Source organism: Arvicanthis niloticus, chromosome 13, assembly GCF_011762505.2.
Source record: "Arvicanthis niloticus isolate mArvNil1 chromosome 13, mArvNil1.pat.X, whole genome shotgun sequence".
Classification (NCBI taxonomy): Eukaryota; Metazoa; Chordata; class Mammalia; order Rodentia; family Muridae; genus Arvicanthis; species Arvicanthis niloticus.
The window spans coordinates 20,083,813-20,104,850 of NC_047670.1; the positions used below are offsets into that span (position 1 = coordinate 20,083,813).

General features: G+C 38.5%; 2 long non-coding RNA genes across 2 annotated transcripts; one reads left to right on the forward strand and one right to left on the reverse strand.

Annotated features, from left to right (window-relative positions):
- Positions 1–7,412: 7,412 nt before the first annotated feature.
- LOC143434068 (uncharacterized) lies at positions 7,413–20,429 on the reverse strand. Its single transcript, XR_013103258.1, has 3 exons — positions 20,303–20,429; positions 13,860–13,976; positions 7,413–9,429 (listed from the first exon to the last, which is right to left on the reverse strand). It is a non-coding gene; the product is annotated as an uncharacterized LOC143434068 (long non-coding RNA).
- Positions 13,970–15,809, forward strand: LOC143434069 (uncharacterized). Its single transcript, XR_013103259.1, has 3 exons — positions 13,970–14,671; positions 14,828–14,952; positions 15,349–15,809. It is a non-coding gene; the product is annotated as an uncharacterized LOC143434069 (long non-coding RNA).
- Positions 20,430–21,038: the final 609 nt, after the last annotated feature.

Here is a 21,038-nt window from a genome sequence, read left to right on the forward strand (position 1 = left end):
TGCAGGGGTTTAAGGTACTTCCAACCTTTGACACCAGAGGGGGCGCTGCACATCATCTAAGAGTATGAACTGGAGCTTGCTCACTAATCAGGCTAGAACAGAAGTGTGAGCTCAGCTGTCAATCTTTATTAACTATTTTCTGCTTGACAGTCTAGGAAACTTTTCCTTCTGTGTCTGAATGTGCCTCCAGCTTCTACTTCACATTGCCAAAATCAGGTGTGATGTTCTTGGCTGTCATTCAGTTCAAATACTCTTTGAGGCACCTGCTGGCATACTATGTATGCTACATCTCCTTGTCCATAGGAACTAGAGGCAGTCTGCTCTTCAATTCCATCTTTTTCTTACGTTGGTCCTCTCTCAATAACTATGTGAATAGTGCTGGCTGTGCAGATTAGTTATATAGCAGTATCTTCATGACAGACTATATGATTGAGCACAACCATATAGTATGGGCTAGTACCATTATTTTAAGCCTACATTGCTTCCTACCAATCCAGTAAAAAACATTTATGTAATGTTCCCCATGGAATTATAAACTACTGCCTCTTCTTGTGATGTTATATAATAAGCTGGTTTAGAGTAAAAATTCTCTGATACAATGCTTCCTGCCCAGTGACAAGTCACATGACACTCCAGGCCTGTGGGTGAGAAGAGAGAGGAGAGAGGTCATGAGGATTAAATGGGAATATGGAGCAGATAACATGAGTGTGCTTGGCACAGGTTAATTAAGCACTATCGGGATTGGCTGTTAGAGCTTGTATAACTTGTATGCCATAGACAAAACTCACTATTTTCACATATATTTTGCTTTACAGATATTTCCCTACACTGGGAGTGGTGGTGTCTTTGATCCCAGCACTTGGGAGGCAGAAGTGGATCTCTGTGAGTTCAAGGTCAGAATGTTTAGATAGCAACTTCCAGCGCTACCAGGGCTATATAGAAAGACCCCGTCTATCTCAAAAACAAACGAACGACAAACAAGCAAACAACAACAAAATGCCACAAAAATTTCTAAGAGGAGTTTCTGTTTTACTTACTCAGTTGTGACTTCTGACTTAGAGACAAACTGATTCTGCAGAAGGTCATACTGATTTCTCATGTCAGGAAATTACATCAATACACTAGTTTTGAAACAAATATAAATAACGATATTAACATTTTTACTATATTGTTGAATAAAATATGATGTTTTAACTCTTCTGACTGATAGTCTTTTATAATATTCTGAATAATCACGTATGCAGGTCATCTCAGTTCTGATAAAACAGAATGAAGATACTACTTTAGGAATGCAATGAATGACATTGAGACAATTCATTAAATATCAGTTTCTCTTTGGTACCTAGGATAGATTGCTGTCTCTAAGTTGAGAAGCCCATTGAGAACAAGTACAAATATGACTGTGTATTTTACTATTAATCATTTAAATATAAACTGATGGAAGCTGAATCAATTAATTATCGAAACAAAAATATAGGAAAAATGTTTTTAAATGGTACAGATTTTTTTTATATATTATTGATATCAATTGTTGGTGTAGTAATTTTCAAATTGTGAAACTTTAAGATGATCAATAATATGTACTGGTACCCATGAGTTCATTTCTGTGGGCTGTCTACTGCTAGGCATGCAGCTTACCCTTAAGAGTAATTTGTTTCCCTAGAGACACACCCCTGGAGAAAACTAAATTTTTATTTGCAAGTGGTTATCACCTGGAGATAGTTTCAGGTTTAAAGATGAGAACATGTGTCCACATCTCCTTTCAGCTCTAGGACTCTGTCTAAAAATGACCCATGCAGGCCCAGCAGATGCTTCCTCAGTCTTGGTGAATTCAAATGTGCTTGGATCCTGTTGATTTAAAAGGCCTTGTTTCCATGATGTTCTCCACCACCTCTGGCTGTCAACAGTTTTTCCTTTTCTTCTTCTGCAGGGTTCCCTGAGCCTCGAGCAGAGGTATTTGATGGAGTCATACCGTTTGGACTGAGCATTCCAAGATCTCTCATTCTCTGCGTATTGTCTGGCTGTGGGTCTCTGCATTTGTTCCTACATACTGTAGGAGGAAGCTTCTCTGATGAGAGCTTAGCAAGCCACTGAACTATGAGTAGGGGAAAATGTCACAAAGACTCGTTTTACTGCTATATTCTTTTAGTAGAACACTAGTATTTGGATCTATCTATTTATCTATCTATCTATCTATCTATCTATCTATCTATCATCTATCTATCTAGTTAGATTTTGATCTAATCTCAGGTTCTTGATCACCTGAGCACTGTTGGGCATGAGCTCCTTCTTGTGGCGTGGGCCTTCATTCAAATCTGATATTAGTTGGTTGTTCCCACAAGCTTTGTGCCACCATTGCACTAGCATACTTTGCAGACATCATACCATTGGCAATCACCGTGTTTATAGCTAAACCTTCTTTACTCCCTTGGCAGTGTGCAGAATATGTTTCTGTAACAAGATCACTAGCACATAGATGTCAAGGCTCTATGACATGGATTTTCTCTACAATTCTCTAAAAGACTTTAAAGTAGGATGAAACATCCTTTGGGGGACGTGCACAAGAATGGTGTTGCTGGACCTCGAAGTAAACAGATTAGCATCTTCCAGAGAAACCTCCACCCTGATTTCCATAGTGGCTGTATGAATTTTCACTTCCACCAGCAGTGGGAAGCTCTCTGGCACACGCTTGCCAGCAGGAGCTGACATTTGTTTTATTGATCTTAGCCATTCTGACTGGTATAACATGAAATCTCAAAGTAGATTTGATTTGGATTTCTGTAATGACTAAATATATTTAAATGTTATTTTGAATCTTTGTTGGCCACTTGAATTCCCCCTTTTGAGAATTCTCTGTTTAGATCTGTATCCTATTTTTTTTTAAAAAAATTTTATTTAATCTTCTTTTTACAGTCCAGATTTTATCCCCAACCTGGTCCACCCTCTGATGCTTCACATCCCACACCTCCTTCCCACCCACTCCCATCTCCACGAGGATGTTCCTAATCCCCCTTTACTCTCCAACCCAACAGACCTTCCCACTCTCTGGGGTCTCTAGTCTCTTAAGGGTTAGGTGCATCTTCTCTGACTGAGCCTAAACCCGGAAGTCCACTGCTGTATATGTGTTGGGGGCCTCATATCAGCTGGTGTATGCTGCCTGGTTGGTGGCTCAGTGTCTGAGAGATCTTGGGGTTCTAGGTTAGTTGAGACTGCTGGTCCTTCTACAGGGTTGTCCTCTTCAGCTTCTTCCAGCTTTTCCCTAATTTAACCCCAGAGGTCAGCAGCTTCTGTCAATTGGTTGGGAGTAAATATCTGCATCTGACTCTTTCAGCTGTTGTTGGGCCTTTCAGAGGGCAGTCATGATAGGTTCCTGTTTGTGAGCACACGATAGCCTCAGTGATAGTGTCAGGTCTTGGAGACTCTCCTTGAGCTAGATCCCAATTTGGACCTGTTGCTGGACCTCCTTTTCCTCAGGCTCTTCTCCATTTTTGTTCCTACAGTTCTTTCAGACACGAACAATTATGGATAAAAGTTTTTGACTGTGGGATGGCAACCCCATCCCTCACTTGATGCCCTGTCTTTCTACTGGAGATGAGATTTACAAGTTCCCTCTCCCCACTGTTGGGCATTTCATCTAAGATCCTTCCCTTTGAGTCCTGAGCCTCTCACCTCCCAGATCTCTTGCACCCCATTTTTAATTAGGCTGGCTTTTTTGACATCTAGCTTTGGCGTTTAGACATTTATTGAATTTTAGCCCTTTGTTGTTTCCTTAATTCTAGTGGATTTGCTTCAAGGTTCTCTCCGGTTATGTTGATGTTGGCTATGGGCTTTCTGCTTTTGTTATCTTTAGGTATATCCCATGTATCCATAATCTCTGCAGGACTTCTATTACAAATGACTATTGAACTTTGTCAACGATCTTTTCTACATCTAATGAAGATACCCTTGTGGTTTTGTCTTTCAGTGTGTTTACATGGTGGGTTGTGTTGAGAGATTTAAGTATGTTAAATCATTCCTGCATCTCTGAGATGAAACCTATTTGATTTTGGTACATTATCTTTTTGATGTGTTCTTGGATTTTGTTTTTAAATATTTCGTTGAGAATTTTTGCATCTAAGTTCACAAGGTGTCTTAGGGTTTCTATTGCTCTGAAAAGACACTATGACTATAGCCACTCTTATAAAGGAAAGCATTTAATTGGGGCTAGCTTACAGTTCCAGAGCTCTAGTCCATTATTATGGTGAGAAACATGGCAGTGTGCAGGCAGACATGGTGCTGGAGAAGGAGCTGAGAGTTCTACATCCAGATTGGCAGGCAGGAGGAAGAGGCAGCCACACTATGACTGGCTTGAGCATCTGAGATCTCAAACCCCTCCCCAACATGACACACTTCCTTTAACAAGGCCACACCTCCTAACAATGCCACTACCTGTGACCAAGCACATGAAATAATTGGCCCATTTCTATTCAAAACACCACATAAGGGAAATTGGTTTGCAATTCTCTCTTTGTTGGAATTGTATGTGGTTTGGGTATCAGGGTACTTGTGACCTCATAGAACAAATTGAGAAATAGTCTTTCTACTTCTATTTTATGGAATAATTTGAGAAACATTGACATTAACTCTTCCTTAAAAGTCTGGTGGAATTCTGCCATAAATCCATCTGGACCTTGGCATTTTTGGTTGGGAGATTTTAATGACTGATTTTCTTTTCCATAGGAATTATAGGTATGTTTAAATTGTTTATCTAATCTTGATTCACCTTGGTAAGTGTATCAATAAAATTATCAGCTTTTTAAGATATTTCTATTTGGGAGAACATAAGTTTTTAAAGTAAGTCCTTATGATTATCTAGATTTTTTTGATATCTGTTGTTATATCCTCCTTTTCATCTCTAATTTTATCAATTTGGATCATTTTCTGTGCCTTTTACTTAATTTGTATAAGGATTAATCAATCTCACTGATTTTCTCAAAGAACACTTTGATTCATCGATTCTTTGTATTGGTTTTTGTTTTGCCTCTATTTTGTTGATTTCAGCACTGAGTTTGAAGCTAGCTTGGCATCTTCTCATTTCTGGGTGTTCTCTCTCTCTCTCTCTCTCTCTCTCCTCCTCCTCCTCCTCCTCCTCCTCCTCCTCCTCCTCCTCCTTCTCCTCCTCCTCCTCCTCCTAGAGTTTTTGGGTGTACTGTTAAGTTACTAGTATGAGATCTCTCCCTCCATATTTCATTTTAATTATTTTATTTTATTTTATTTTATTTTATTTTATGTAGGCACAGTGCTATGATCTTGCCTCTTAGAAATACCTTCATTTTGTTCTATAGGTTTAGGTATCCTGTATATTCATGTTCATTTAATTCTAGAAATTCTCACTTCACAGATATAGAAAGTTTTTGAATGCTTAGTATCTCTCTTGACCCATTTTCATTCAGTTTTGAGTTTTCAGTTCCCATTAGTTTGTTAAGTTTTCTGTTGTTGCTTTTGTTGTTGGTATCCCGATTTAAAGCGTGGAAGTTCAGAGATGGGGACAGGGAGGGAAGAGAAGTAGTATCAGGTGGCCTGTTGCAGATCTGGGGTTGAGACTTGGGTTTTGGATTTGGAGGAGAAGAAGGAGAGACCAAGATCTACAGTTAGCCTACCTCCTTCCCTGGCAGGAGTGCTATTTTAGCTCTATAAAATAAAAATGTTTTTCCTCTTAGGATTTCTGGTTTACATTGAATGTGACAGCTGAAAATGAATCTCATTACTACGACCTGTCCTGTGAGTCTTTGAAAATGTGCCAACTTAATTTCAGAATTGAGAATTTATCTTTTATAACTTCACTGTGGGCAAGATGCATGGCCCAATCAAAAGCATAGTGTTTACAGCTATTTCCTAAAGATAAATTGATCTCTCAGAGTTATGAGACTTTTTTTCAAGTACACACAGAGAGTGAACTCATATGCTGAGACCTATGAAGTGAGAAATTTATAGTGACAGGGGTGACTAAAAATTATGCATACATGCATTGCCTTGATTACTTGATTGATCAGGCATATGCAATGACAATTTGAAAGTATCCTGAAGGATTTTTATTAAACCAAAAATTATTTTAAGGAAAAAGGAAGTCCAAAATTGGTAAGTTCCTTTGCTAGTTTGAAAACACATGGAAGAATATATTGTCATGAGACCCAGTTGTGGGAGCATTGAGGAAGGAAACAGTCATGACTATCTTCCATACTGAAAGTTGAGTGGCAGAAGGAGAAGTAGTTTCCAAGATACATGGATCAATCCCAGATTCGTTCCTCAAACCATTTGTTGAGTGATGTGCACTGAAACAAGTATACCAGGCTCACCAGTAGTAGAAGCCCAGTGTCTGCTCTCAAATATTCTCACGGGAAAAACACAGTACATACAAATGATAGATGCACAACACAGGGAACCTTCAGAAAAAGCACAAATAGGCCTCACTCAGCATTGGCATTCTTCTTTTATATTTCATAACACACTTAGAAAAAATTCCTTTTTTGCCAAATATACATCATTGGAAGAATCTTGTAATATCAACTGAAGGTGAAAATATTTGGAGTCCATAACACATGAACTTGACCTCAAATCTGTAACTGTAATGGAGGAAATGAAGCTCTGTGATTTCAGACTACGGAAATGGGAACCAACATCTACTTGCTATGACTTTAATAGTTTTTGTTTTGAAGTACAACTTAGATTTTAGAAAAATGTGACGTACATCTGTATTCACATTGAAGCGCGTCCTTAGAAAAGGAAAACACTCTTTGCATCAAGTACCTGGCAGAGAAGTCTTGGCAGAGGGTTTGCTGCCTAAATCAACATCCTTAGCCTCTTTCACTGACTCATTCCTACGGAATCAGTATGCTTTATCAAACAACATCATTAGAATGCCTACTTAATGGAGTCTTCTGAGACTTCTGAAAAAAGGTTAAAGTCCAGGTTATAATGCAATTAGGGATGCTGTACTTACAGTATACAATACACAGTATACAATATATAGAGATACAAGTTATCTCTTACCCAATATTTTACATGTACATATATATACGTATATATATACATATATATATATATGAATGACAAATAAACATGCAATATATGTAGTTTATGTGGGAGGAGAGGACCTTGGTCTTGTGAAGGCTTGATGCCCCAGTGTAGGAGAATTCAAGGGTAGGAAGGCGGGAGTGGGTGGGTAGGTGGGGGAATAATACCCTCATAGAAGCAGGGGAGTGGAGATGGGATACGGGGTTTCCAGGGGAGGGAACTGGGAAAGGGGATAACATTTGAAATGGAAAGAAAAAAATTCAATAAAAAAGAAAAACATGGTTTATATTAATTATATAAATTCAAATAATTTCAAAAATTTATGTACCCCCTAAATTAAGAAACACATATACTAAGTATAATTTTATGGTTTTTTTTTTATTTATTCTTCTCTTCAACATCAAAATGTAACACTTTTTTTTTGGTGCTTTGTAGGTATTTCAATCAGTGTTCAGAACAAATCATTTTTTTTAACCAAATGTATGGCTGTGAGTTACAAAAGATATCAAATCATTAATAAACGTTTTTCATATTCTCAAAAGTTTAAAACATTTAGGGGAAATGGATATAAGCTTTAGAAAGCATATATGACTTTTCAAAACCAAACATCACTGATATCATGGAATTGACAAGCATTTCATAACCAAATAACATATTATCTTATTTACAAAGAAGAAATGAAATTCACACTGTTGAATAAATGAACCAAAGATTCATAAAACCAATGGACCATTGCATATGTTATTAAAACAAGACAAACAAAAAGGCAAACAAAACCAAAACCTTGCTTAATCTCTCCTTCTTCTTTGAGGAGGTTAATCTCACTTCTTTAATGGGCAGTATTTTTCAATTCATGTGTGAAATATTACAAGATATAAAATTCCAGACAGGAAAATAAAGGCTTTATCCTGCAGTGGTTCAGTAGTTTATTTTTTGTTAAGCCTAGAAACATCATAAACAGATACAAGAAAACCTATTGGATTCTATACTTTATAACCCCAAGACAACAGAGATGTGTTTTGGCTGCAGCATCCTATCCTCAGGCCAAGGGAGTGGAGGGAGGGCCTCCTCTGTGTAGTTGTGCAGTCTCCTCTTTGTGTTTTGTTTTCAAAGAGTAAAGGAAGAAATAAACCACTGGTGATTTAGCTTGTCTCCACAGGCAGCTGTGACACTTCCCTGCACACAGCTTCTTAGAGATCACAGTTAATCCTAGGCAGACAAAGTTGGCTGTGTCATGCTCATGGACAGGAACCTGTGGATATGACTAAGGAATGGCCTGAGCAGCTCTATGAATATTTCTCTCCACTATGTTAAAAAAAAAAAGTGATGGAAAAGAAAGGTGACCACTGAACCATGGAGGAACACTGCATAATGATAGCTCTAAGAGAACTGTCTTGAGACATGTTTCCCCAGCATGGAGATATACGTGATCCTTAAATCATGACATATTTACTAAAGAAAGAATTAATGTGGCTTGATAGTTACCAGGGCCAGGAAACTAGGTGAACATTGTCACTACTGCCAATTTTACCAGAATGATGTCCCCCATAAAGCCCAAATGACATATTTGAATGAGAAAGCTGATTATGCCAAGAGATTAGTATGAGAGCTCTGTTCATTGATCTGTGAACAGGACCATGGAAGAACCAGCTATAAATATTGATCCATGAGTGTGAAGAGAACTAGACAGGAAGAGGAATTTAGAAGTCTCTAAAGCACCTGAGGGAATCAAAACAACCAAAGTACACATCCAATGTAGGACTAATTTTCATTTTTTCGTGTCTCTTCTATTTTCTATCTAAAATAACCAGAAGAAATCCCATCTGTTTAAAATGTATGACACAGAATTAAGGGCATCAGAAACAAATTTTAAGTGAAGATGCTTGCCTGAAAGATTGAGACAAAATTTGCAAGAATTGCTAGAACAGTAACTAAATAATAAAGTCAATTCAAACCAGGTCAAAACCAGATCTGCTTCAGGAGCAGAACTGAATGTAATATTGTATCCATTGTCTTTTGTGAGGTTCTGATACTGTTCAGCTTCTGGTTTTAGAAACCTGTGGCCAAGTGTTGGTTCAATCAGTACCGGATGGTTATCTGTTGGGGGAAATATTATAAAAAGAGGGACCAACAGGCTTCCCATGCTACTGCCACCAACTCTCTGCCTTGGTGTGGTTCACCACCTTTGTCTCTACTTCCAGCAGGCACGGTAGAGAAAATAAGGGAGATGGTTGGCCTTGAGAAGGCCACACCAACTATTGTATTAGTCTCTAACGTCTGTGTCCTGACTGGATCCGGGTGAACGTCCAAGACATCAGGCGTTCAAGCAGGTCAGTTCAGCATGTCTGATGAGGAGACTCACCAAGGCTGTATATTCTGTAATATACAAATCTCAAAATGAAATTTTAGTATCATCAAGGTAACTTTTTTGTTTGATTCTCTGGAATCTAGCCCTCTGGGGGTCTCCCTTCATCATATCTGATCTATAGAACTCTGGAAGTTGTATATACACTAATCATCTTTTCTAAACACACAAAGACAAAACCTTTCTTTCAAATTAGCATATACTTCCTTCGGTTGGTAACCAGGGAAGCTTGTATCCTATCCTCTTTTTCAGAGGAATAATAAAACCACAAAACTCAAAATCACACCCATTTTGAAAGTAAAAACAAACCAAAAACAAATAAATTAAACTAAAATACTGTATGTGCCTATTCTAGGCCTTGTCTATTTTGCCAAGGAGAAATATAAACCAAGATTCCTGCGGAGCCCACGTAGACAGAATTTGAGTATCCTCTGAAGCATAATTAGAGCAAAATATCTTTCTTGTTATACCATCTACCTGTTCAGCTGTCTGCCTAGAGCAGCCATCTTGTTATATCATCTATCTGTTCAGCTCTCTGCCTGGAGCCATAGACATTTATAATTAATACCTGATCATAGCAGGCAATTATTATAATTTTTCTTTCTACTTGGAGTCAGTGACTAATTTTCCATATCCTAGTTCCAAATCACGGGCGAAATTCCCCACATGATTTGGACAAATCTGTTTATAAATCTTTCCTAAAATCAAATAATCCCAACATTATAAACTTACAGATAAATAAGTAATCACAACATTATAAACTCACAGATAAATCAGTATCTGCCCCAAGAAATAGGCCTTTTCATCTCCTTCTCTCTCCTGTCTCAGAGAATCCTGCAACTCCCCACAGCAGGCGACCTTAGAGCTGCTAGCAATTTCTTTGTTTCAAAGTTCAAGTGACTTTAGTTCATGTGACTTGTTTTAGCACGACCCAGCTACTCACTTTAAAACAAACAAATGAACAAAACAAAATGAAACATGAAAAAAAAAAAAAAAAAAAAAAAAAAAAAACTTCTAACTCTCAGGCTACTAATCTTAAATTTCTAGTGGATTCTTGCCCAGCAAGTTGGTTTGCCACCTGTTGCGGGAACGACTAAAAAAGAAAGGACTGACCGGCTTCCCATACTACTGCTGCCAACTCTCTTCCCTGATGTGGTCCAGCCACCTTTGTCCCTAGCTAGCTCCTACAGCAGCTGGTTTGCTTGTCTCTGGAGACACTAATTTCTTCACAGTCATAAACCCCCTGTGGTGGGTGGTTTCACCTTCCAGTAACCCAGTGAAACAAAACTCTAGAAGCTTGTAATTAACCAGTCAGGTTTATATATCAGTAAATTCTCAATTCACAAAATGCCCACACAATAATTTTAGGGCCAATAGATAGTGATACGAGCTGCCCACCTAGATTAGACAAGTTATCCCAATTATTTTATCCCTACATGATATTCATAACTTCTTGTGGTATTTAAGGATCTTCTTCCTATCTGTCTGCCTCCATCTTGGCTCTTCCTCCTCTCTCTCCAGTCTCTCTCTCCCTCTCTCTGTAACTCTTAGCTCTGCCTCTCTTTTCCCTGACCAATCATAGGCCTCCTGCTGCACTAATATTTTAATGTAATTAAAAAATACAGGGAAAATCTTGCCACAAGTATCCAGCACCAATGATGGGTATCCAGCCTGAATGAAGAAGCTTTGATGCAACTCAGTCATCTTTTCCTGAATCTCTGCTTTTCCTGGGAAGCAGTGTAAGCTTCCACATGAGTAAATCATAGTCTGATGATGTGAACTGTCTGGGGTCCTCTAAACAGAGCCTCCCTATAAGCTACAAGCACTTTGGTATTTCTCATATTAATGATGAAAACTCACTTAGCAATTCTGAGTATATTGTTACACAAAAATGAGCTTAAAAGAAGTTCTTGACAATTCATACAGAGGAAAGCTCAACTCAGATCCAAAAAGATTAATCTGAGAAATTTCATTCAACTGTGCCTTCAAGAAAATTTGTGCATATAACTTGGCCATGTCAAGGATGCATGAGACTCTGCTACAGGCCTGTCCCTGGGTCTTGTAGATGTCATTCTTTGTGTCCAGTGGTAAGATGTTCAGAGTAAAGAAGTACATATTACAGTCTGACTAGAGTAAAGATTATTATTAATTTATTGTATGTATGACACAGACACTAGTTTTCAGTTTTAACACAGAAATTATATACAACCATGACTTGAGAAAATAGTAGAAAAATACAGTTAGACGTGATGATAAAAATGATTTTCAAACTCAGTGTTTATTTGTAACATTTTAGTGAAATGCTTCATGCTAGAAATATTTAAAAACTGATAATCGAAGCTTTCACTTTAGCTTGATAATTTTAGAGATGCACACGTTCTATCTTGGCCACCAGAGGGAGCTAGATGTCACTAGCTTGCAAAGAACAGCTGCATTGTTGCAAACATTATAAACAGAAATTAAATTGATAAAAATAAAAACTTATATAGTTGTATGTGTAATAAGTAGTTTTTGAACATGTTCACCAAGAAGACTTTAAAAACACTGTATGTGTGTTCATCATATGTGTGCCAAGGTATGTGGAGATCAAAAGACAATTAGTGGAATTCAGTTCCTTCCTACTTCATGAGTCCCCGGGACTGAACTTGGATCACTGGGCTTGGTGGCAAGTGCCTATGTTCACTGACCCATCTTGCCAACTTCTCAGTTACATTAATAATATTATATCCAACAACAGCAGAACATACATTCATTACAAGACACAGAATGCCCTGAGAAAAATGGACTATACTCTGAATTGTTAAACATGTCTGCAAAGATTGTAAAGCATTTTAAGACATACAAACTGTTTTGCCTGAAAATAAAAATGTTGACCAAAACATGGAAATGTGAAGTATTTGGTGCCAAATGAAAAAAATACATGTTAAAAATAATTAAAAAATAGAAAAAATTTTTAAAGGAACAGATGCCTTACTCAGAAAGTGAATCAGGTCTCAGATCAATACATCTGGCTTCCCTTTTAAGAAAGAAGGTTATGTAAATAAATGAATAAGTAAACTAAAGTTAGTACAAGAAAGTAACATGAAAGGAAAAACGAAATGTAAGAAACAGAGACAGGGTCATGTGGAGACAGGACCAGGTAGAGACAGGGCCAGGTGGTAGTGACACAAGCCTTTAATCTCATAACTCAGGAGGCAGAGGCAGTCAGATCCCTGTGAGTTTGAGGCCCTGTGAGTCTGGTCTACAGAGTGAGTTTCAGGACAACCAACACTACACAGAGAAACTTTTTCTTCAAGAAACAAAAATAAGAGAGAGAGAGAGAGAGAGAGAGAGATCAGAGACAGAAGGGAATTATTAGAATTATTAGGTGAAATCATCTTCTGGTTATTACAAAAGCTAGACAAAGGCAGAAAAATCATGACATCACTACAGATCCCAGGGGGCTGCTGTCAGTTACAGTGCTTGTAACCTATGAATGGACAAACAAATCACTTTTGTATGGGCACCTATCTTTCCTATATGATGGTGATGGGGTGTTTTGTCTGTTTGTTTTGCTTGTTTGGATTTTCTGTGTTATTGAGACAGGATCTTACACCATATCTAACTGATATGGTTGATCTAATACTATGTGCTCCAAGCTGTCCTAGAACTTTGTAACAATTCTCCTGCCTTAGTTCTCTAGCCTCCAGTAAGCATGGCTTCCAGATAACAACCACACCCAGCTCTTTCCACCCGGACTTTTATCTACAAGATTTGATAATCTCTCTCTGGGGCCTTCGCTGTATCTTTAACTTACTCCAAGGTTTTCTGATACTATATATGTGTCCCCCTTGTCCCTACTCCAGACAAAGCCTCTGCAGACATGTACTAGGAAGGGTCTGGAAAATACAAGTATCAAATACATTAAACTAATGGTGACTAGCTTCAGACAAAATAAAATGGATGTTAACCGACTCAATAAATTCACTCGGTAAATTTTTGGGAGCTTAATGGTTTTTCCAAAGAAAAAACAGCCAAAAATGAAAGCAGGAAAATGTTTTTCCCTATTATCAAGAATGAACATATTTTAATTACATTCCAACCACCTGAAATTCCTGTTTGAAAGATTTGTGTCTTGGGCCCAACTTTTATTCTTACGGTTTTCACATTAAAAAGAAAATCTATACTTTTTAAAAAATCTTTTCAGGAAAAGATAAAGTATTCCATAAGTTCTGAATCACTAGAAGAATGACAAGATACCTCAGTTTTATAAGATAATTTTTCTCCTATTTTTATATCTCTATTTACATAACTTACTTCATTCTCATTTTTAAATGAGTTATTCTAAACAGAATTCTACATACATTATGTTTCTGGCAAGCACTGTGCTAGTCTGAAAAAAGAAAAGCTGATATCCCACATATGTATCCCTTTCTTAATCCCTAGAAGCTGTGAATATTACCTTACGTGTCGAAAAGTGAACATCCATCTTATTTTCAATGAGTGTTTACAAATGTAAGGATCTTCAGATTAAGATGTCATTCTGGATTGTTCTGGGATTTGGCTGTCATCACAGTGTCTTCAGGAGAAAGAGACAAAGGATGGTTTTGCAGATAAAGAAACACATGTGTGCACACACATGGAGATACACATGCTTACACAGGCTTTATATATAAACAAATACACGTATGCTCACACATGTATACACACATGCTTACCACCAAGGCTTTATGCATAAACACACACAGGAATGCACATACATGGGCACCCATGCACAAAAAGGTGAATTGGAGTCAGAAGCAAACTGAGGTAACATTACAGGAAGCAAAAAGGAAAACATTAATAAATTTCTAAACCCTCTCAAGGCTGTGAGTGGCAAGGAATGAATTGTCTCTGTACCTGATGACACCTTCATTTCAATTTCATGCTCTGGTATTCAGAATTGTGAGCCAAGCTTATTGGACTTTGTTATAATAACTCACAAAAATTATTTTAGCTGTTTGATGTCTTTAATTTAAATTAAAAAAAAATATATCCAGGAGGAAGCCTCAGTAGCTAATATGTTCCTGCCTTGTCATTTAGAGGAAGAGCTGACCTAGTAATTCAATCCACTAAGATTTGTTTTAGATTGACATTTTTAGCAAGTCACATCAAGGCTGAAGGCAAATCAATACAAATTATATGATGGCAGTTTGAAATCCTCAAGTACTTCCAGCTCAACTACATGTTGACCAGCAACCAGAATTGTCAATTTTCCCTGAAGTTCATAAACAGGTGAGCCGTATGTAAGAGTCTTTCTAGTTTCAATTGTATATAAGTTCCCTTAACTTATTGTATATATCCACCAATTAAAATGTTTGATTGGAGAGAATTTTTCAATAACCCAACTAGACTAAAGTTCTATTTATCTATAACTTCTAATTTTCCTAGTCATTCTGAAATCAATGTTTGCATTGGCTTCTGCTGTAATGAACACCAGGAATTTGTCGTGCTTGGACAAGAGCCTGTCTGAATATCTTCCACCAGTCATTTATAGACCTCATCTCCAATCCAAAGTGAGTTTGAATAGTTCTGTATTTGCATCTTATAAATGAGGTAAATGAGAACTTGAAAGACAAGGTAAATATTCTTTCCACTAAGTTTTGATAACTGTTGGCTATGGTTGTTTCAGTATTGCTTTTGTTTTGTTTTGTTTTGTTTTGTTTTGTTTTGTTTCAGGGACACAGGAGTTGGCAGAATCAGTTGGGAAGGACAGGAGAGGATCTGGGAAGATTGGTTGTAGGCTTAGATTTTTTTTCAGAATCTACTTTATTTGGAGTTCCTAAACAATTCAACCTCGCTTCTAACCAACCAGCCAACCAGAGGTAGGGGATAAGAAGGTTGATAGGAAAAGGGTATTGTGGACCTGTTTAGAAGTAATTCCTTGTGGCTATGCTACTATTCATTGTCAGGATACCAGCAGTCCATCAAACATGAGTCAGTAGTGGCAGTGGCAAGATCCAGCAGAAACTGCAAAGTTCCACTGAATCTGGATGAGTCTGCGAAAGCCACCAGAATCACCCAGAATACCATGAGAAGTTCTTTTGCACATATTTTTCTATGAAGTGAAGACCAGCAAAGACCAACAAAGACCATCGAAGACCAACGAAGCACTGCATGGCATAGCAATGCAATATCATCCTCTCACTGTTTGTGGGGTCCCATTATATTCTTTCTAAACATCACACACCCTCTAAAGTATCTGTTCTCAGCAAAACATCACATGCCTTCTTACAAAACAGCTTCCAAAAGAAACCCTCACATGACATAATTGGATTATTAAAGAAACCAGAAATTTCCACTCACTTGAAGAAAGTAGGATCAAAATATATTGTATGAAAAAATTTAATAAAATAAAACAACTTGCAATAGAGTGGGATTTGAGCCTGTTTTTGGCCTTTTCTTATTCTCTATTATGAAATATAATGCAGGAGTTGTAGGTACCTGGAGGGTCCATGCCAACACTTCCCCTGAGAAATCACACCATGCAACTGACCTGGTATAAAAGGGAGTCTATTTGGAAGAAGGGAGGGAAGCAAGGCCTGGAGAAGTGGTAGAGGCAGGCAGAAGCAGAGCCATTAAGACAGAGAAAGGGGGTGGGGCAGAGAAGGATAGAAAGAAGGACAGTAAGGGGGAGAAAGAGTGAGACAGTCCAGAAACACATGGGAACAGAGAGAGAGAGAGAGAGAGAGAGAGAGAGAGAGAGAGAGAGAGAGAGAGAGACAGAGAGACAGAGAGACAGAGAGAGAGAGAGAGAATTGAGGTGGGGAGCAGCCCTTACATATGCTGCCCACACCTGGCAGTGGCAGGTAATGGCAGCAGATGATAAGCCATTGCTAGGTCCCTGGGAAGAGCCTAGTGAAATGTCCTATAAGCCAACACTCTGCCTTGAACCCTAGCTCTTCTCCATTCTCACTCCTCTTCTTTTTCCTTTAAAGAGTATTTGAGTTGGCCTGTGATATGTTATTCTCTACCAGTGATATGAGCCAATTCAAGTCAGATTAAAGTATATAAAGCAGGTTTATTGGGAAGCCACTGTTCCCAAGAAACAAGGCCAAGGAAAGAGACCATGGGGAAAGAGATAAAGACAGAGAGAAGAGAGCAAAGAAAGAGGGAAAGTGTGCATGTAGAGGAGAAAGGAGATGAGAGAGAGAGAGGGAGAGAGAGAGAGAGAGAGAGAGAGAGAGAGAGAGAGAGAGAGAGAGAGAGAGAGAGAGAGAATATCTGCATTACATAGGGAAAAGTTTCTGAAGTTTCAGGAGGAGAGGAAGCCTAGCCTCTGGGCTGGAAAGTTCAGGTTAGAGGGCAGGGTATTCCAGGTAGGAACTAAAGGATGCTGGGAAAACCTGGAGCCCAGGTCTACTTAGTTATGTTAAATATGGACCTCAGATGTTTATCCATATCTGAATTACAGCATTCTGTATGTATAATCAGTAGTCTATCTAGTGACAAAAGAATTAGAAATGAAGTTACAATCCTCAGAGTAAGTACCACATGTTCTTTATCTTATATGCTCTGTTGTGCTTCAGATCACTTTATTCTAAAAATCTACCAAATTTATTTAGGAAGTTATTTAACTGTTTCTCCTTTTTCTTTTTTTATTATCAGAAAATGTTCACTTTCCAGGTGTCCAACTTGAACTATCTCCACGTCATCCGCAACTCTGCTTTCTCATATCACCAATATCCGTATGCAGTATACACACAACTGCTTATCAAATTCAGTCATCACTCCTATCTAAAATGACAGTCTTTAACTGTTAAGTTGGGATAATGTACCTATTCAAAATCTAATAGACACTTATTCCCTAAAATGCATTTATACACAAACGTACATAGGGTTTCATAGAGTTCACAGATAATGTGGAACAGAGCATCACTCCCCAGACTCAAAACCTTCCTCTTCATTAGGTATTGTCTCCTTCTGTTCCAGATGTTTTCACCCTTTCATCATCTTTCATATAGTCCTCCAACTTCTGTCTCAAGTATATTTATTAAGGAAATTTAAATATAAACATTCTAAAAGAAACCTCTGAGCATGCAAAGCCCTGGGAGTGGTGTCTTAGCGTCAGCACATCATCTGATAAGAATTAAATATGTCCTATGTGTCTCTTCCCAGCTCTCAGTCCAGTGATCTCAGTTTGGGCAGACTGCTTTAGAAGTCTCTACTGTGAAGGACTGTAAACCAAACTGATTACTATGATATAAAGTTTACCAGCACAATATTGCCTGCATTTTCAAAGGATCATGTATCGCATCGCATAAAGTCAAGTTTTTCAGCATGTGCAACGTCTATAATCTGTCCTACTTCATGTCTAGCTCCACGGTTCTCTGTGGATTGCATACCATAATCCCATAATCCAAAAGCACACCAGGCTGGCTGCTTTTCCCAGTTAGCTTTTCACATCACAACACAATAAGTGCCAGGCACCACACAAAAAACCCTCCTTTCACCACTCACATTTGCTTTACCTAGAGTGTACCAAAGCATTGACATTTCTTCCATCTCTTTCTCTCAAAAAATTCATCCATATTTGGAGTTTAATAACAACACTTCATTCTTCTCATGCTATTTACCAACTGTTTAAAAAAAAAACTTTTATTGAGCCCCCATCCAGGCATTGACAATACAGTTCTATCCTAATTTTCTTATAAATTTCTTCCAGGCAATGACTGAATGATTAGATTATCCAGATTTACCTTCCACGTATAGATGTGTCTCTGTTATAGACATAATATGCAGTAAAGATTTGTTGGATTTAATCAAAATCCTTTCTGGCTCTTGTACAATGCAATACTTTTTGTTTCCCCTTCATTTCAGTACTAAATACCAAACCCGAGGCATCATGAATGTTATTCAAGCACTCAACCACTGCCTAACTCATTAGGTAAAATTCCAGGTAGTAAAGCGGAAATGAATGTGAAATTTTGCCCCAGCTAAGATTCAGCAAAGCTGAACAGTAGATGAGCAATGAGCAGAATAGAAACTTAAGCCTTTAAGGCAAGCACAGAACTTCTGGGTAAGTAATCCCATGAAGGTTAATTTCCAACCTCTGTTTTTAACATTATTCGATTCTGTGCTGTGACCTCCTACTGAGGACAGTTTTAGACCAAGTTACTTTCAGAAGCAGGTTTGAAGATCTGTTCCTTTAGCCAGCTTTGGTGGCTATTAACTGAATTGGATATAACATCTTTAGTATGAGTCATTCCTCACCAGAGTCAGGAGGAAGTATTATTTCTATTCTTAAATTCCCAAAGAGGAAAGTAAGGCCAGAGAAGACTGTGGTTTGCTCCCATTTAGCATGAAATGTGGATAGCATATGTACTGACACAAAGCAACCAGACAGAGCTTTAATTGCTCATCTAACCTCCAGAAAGAGCCACCATCTGTTCAATTTCTGAAGATTGTAAGATTATAAAACATGACAGAAAAGCTGAAAGCACAAGATAAACCAGGTACCTAGTCACAGGTAGAAAGGATCCACAGAAAAATGTGACTTACTGGGTCAAGTCAGCCAGGGAAGCAGATGGGCAAACTGCAGATGTCTACCTCTCCCTCCTCTCCTCCAAATCCCACAGTCTCATGCCTAACTTTGTAGTTGAACACCGGCTGCATCCCTGCCCTTTCTCCCATCTTCAGAAGATCACACAGATCTCCTCCAATCTTTTTTCTGACACAACCTATTATCCCAGCCCCCAACCCCGACAGACATTCCTGGGGAACCCACTACCCCAGCCTGCCAGAGAAGCAAAGTGGTTAGATGAGCTTCAAATCTTCATTTACCCTCTTGCCCTCCAAATGCATCGCCCAAGTCTCATCCCCCAACTACGTATCAAAATAGATATTATGGCCTCTCCACATTCTTTGCCCTCAATCCCAGGTAACTAAGCAGATCCTGTTGGGTCATACTGCTTTGCTACATGGCGTAGACCCCCTCAACTGCTTTTACCAAACTCATCTTTATACCTGTCAGCTCCCTGCACAGTCCAGCCTGGCCAGGATAAGGAGGGTGTGACATGGTTCTCACCCCTGGAAGAAAACCAGCAGGGAGTCAGCCTCCACAAATGTTGATGATTCCTATGGGTGTAAGGCTTGTTTGTATTACAGTGCACACATTTTCATGTTCCTCCTTTGAGGAATGTCCTCTCTGCCAAGACTAATGACTCCAGGATAATCAGAGACAGCAGGAGTCTGGGAAGCAAGCGTGTGCCTATGTCTCAGGAAAATGATAGAACACTGTGGATTTCAGGACAGCCCTTAAGGCTGCAAGGAAGAATGCTGAAAACATTCAAAAATATATAATTTCTCAACTATGCAAAATAAAAGGATGCAATATGAATTATAAAAGGAGCTTCACAGGTCTAAAGGAACAGTTGCACTATGAGCCAGATTGTCAGAAAGATAGAAAAATGGCAGATACGAAGGCAAGCAGATTTATGAGTTCAAGGACAGCCTGGGAGAAAGGAAATTCTAGACCCAGACATGATATTGGAATGCTAATTTCAGGGCAGGAGTCCATCCAACTAGCTTATCCTCTGTGTTTAACAGACAGGTAGATCTCTGAATTTTTTGCAACATTAAAATAAATGTATGCTGGCTGTCTCTTTCTAAGAATGAAAGGGCTGGGGTCACGAGAGAAAAATCATGGGATAAACAAAAGGAAACCTGGGGTAATAACTGAATTGATATTTAAATAAAAGACTGAGCGTTTGCCCTGCAAGACATGAGCTATCCAGAGAGGTCTTAAAATTGCAAAAAAAAGGTGTCTGGAACAGAGAGCTGTCTGGAGATCTCCACAGAGAGTAGGACATAGAAGAGTCTGGAAAGCTGTCTCAAGCAGAACATAGGCTGTTAGCTTAGACTCACAATTTGGCTTTGAGTTGTTTGTTTTGCCTCTTCCAGACAACCCTTAGTCAGAACTCCTCTCCAAGCTGAGTCTGGTCCTTGGTGGCTCCCAGTACCTAGAAACACATTTTACACAGACCCCTCCCCCCCCTCAGGACTACATCTAGTAGGATCCCAGAAGAATTCCTCACCAGGCAACACATAGCTACTATAGCCTCCTAAGAACTAGAAAAGACAACAGAAACCAAGGAACCACACATCCACCCACAAAGACAAGGACACATATCAGCACCTATAATTATACTCATGCCAAACCCAGATGCCTATATGCCACTGGAAAAACACAATCAGTAACAGTAAGGGCAATTGATCCCAGCAACCCTCCCATAGCAGTCCATGAGAATTGCAACAAAGCTGAAAGACAAAACAGAGGCATGAAAATAGCCTTTATGAACATAGTAGAAGTTTGTAAAACAGATGAATAAATCCCTTGAAGAAATCAATGAAAACACAAACAAATCATGGAAAGGAATGAATAAAACAGTTCAAGATGTGAAAGTAGAAATAGAATCAATAAAGAAAATCCAAAATGAGGAAAATATGGAAATAAAAACTTTAGGAACTCAGCAGAAATGTCAGAGGTAAGTCTCACTGACAGAATACAAGAGGTAGAAGAAAGAATCTCAGGCATAGAAGATATGATAGAAAAAAATTACTACCTCAGTCAAAGAAAATGTTAAAGATAAAAAACTCCTGG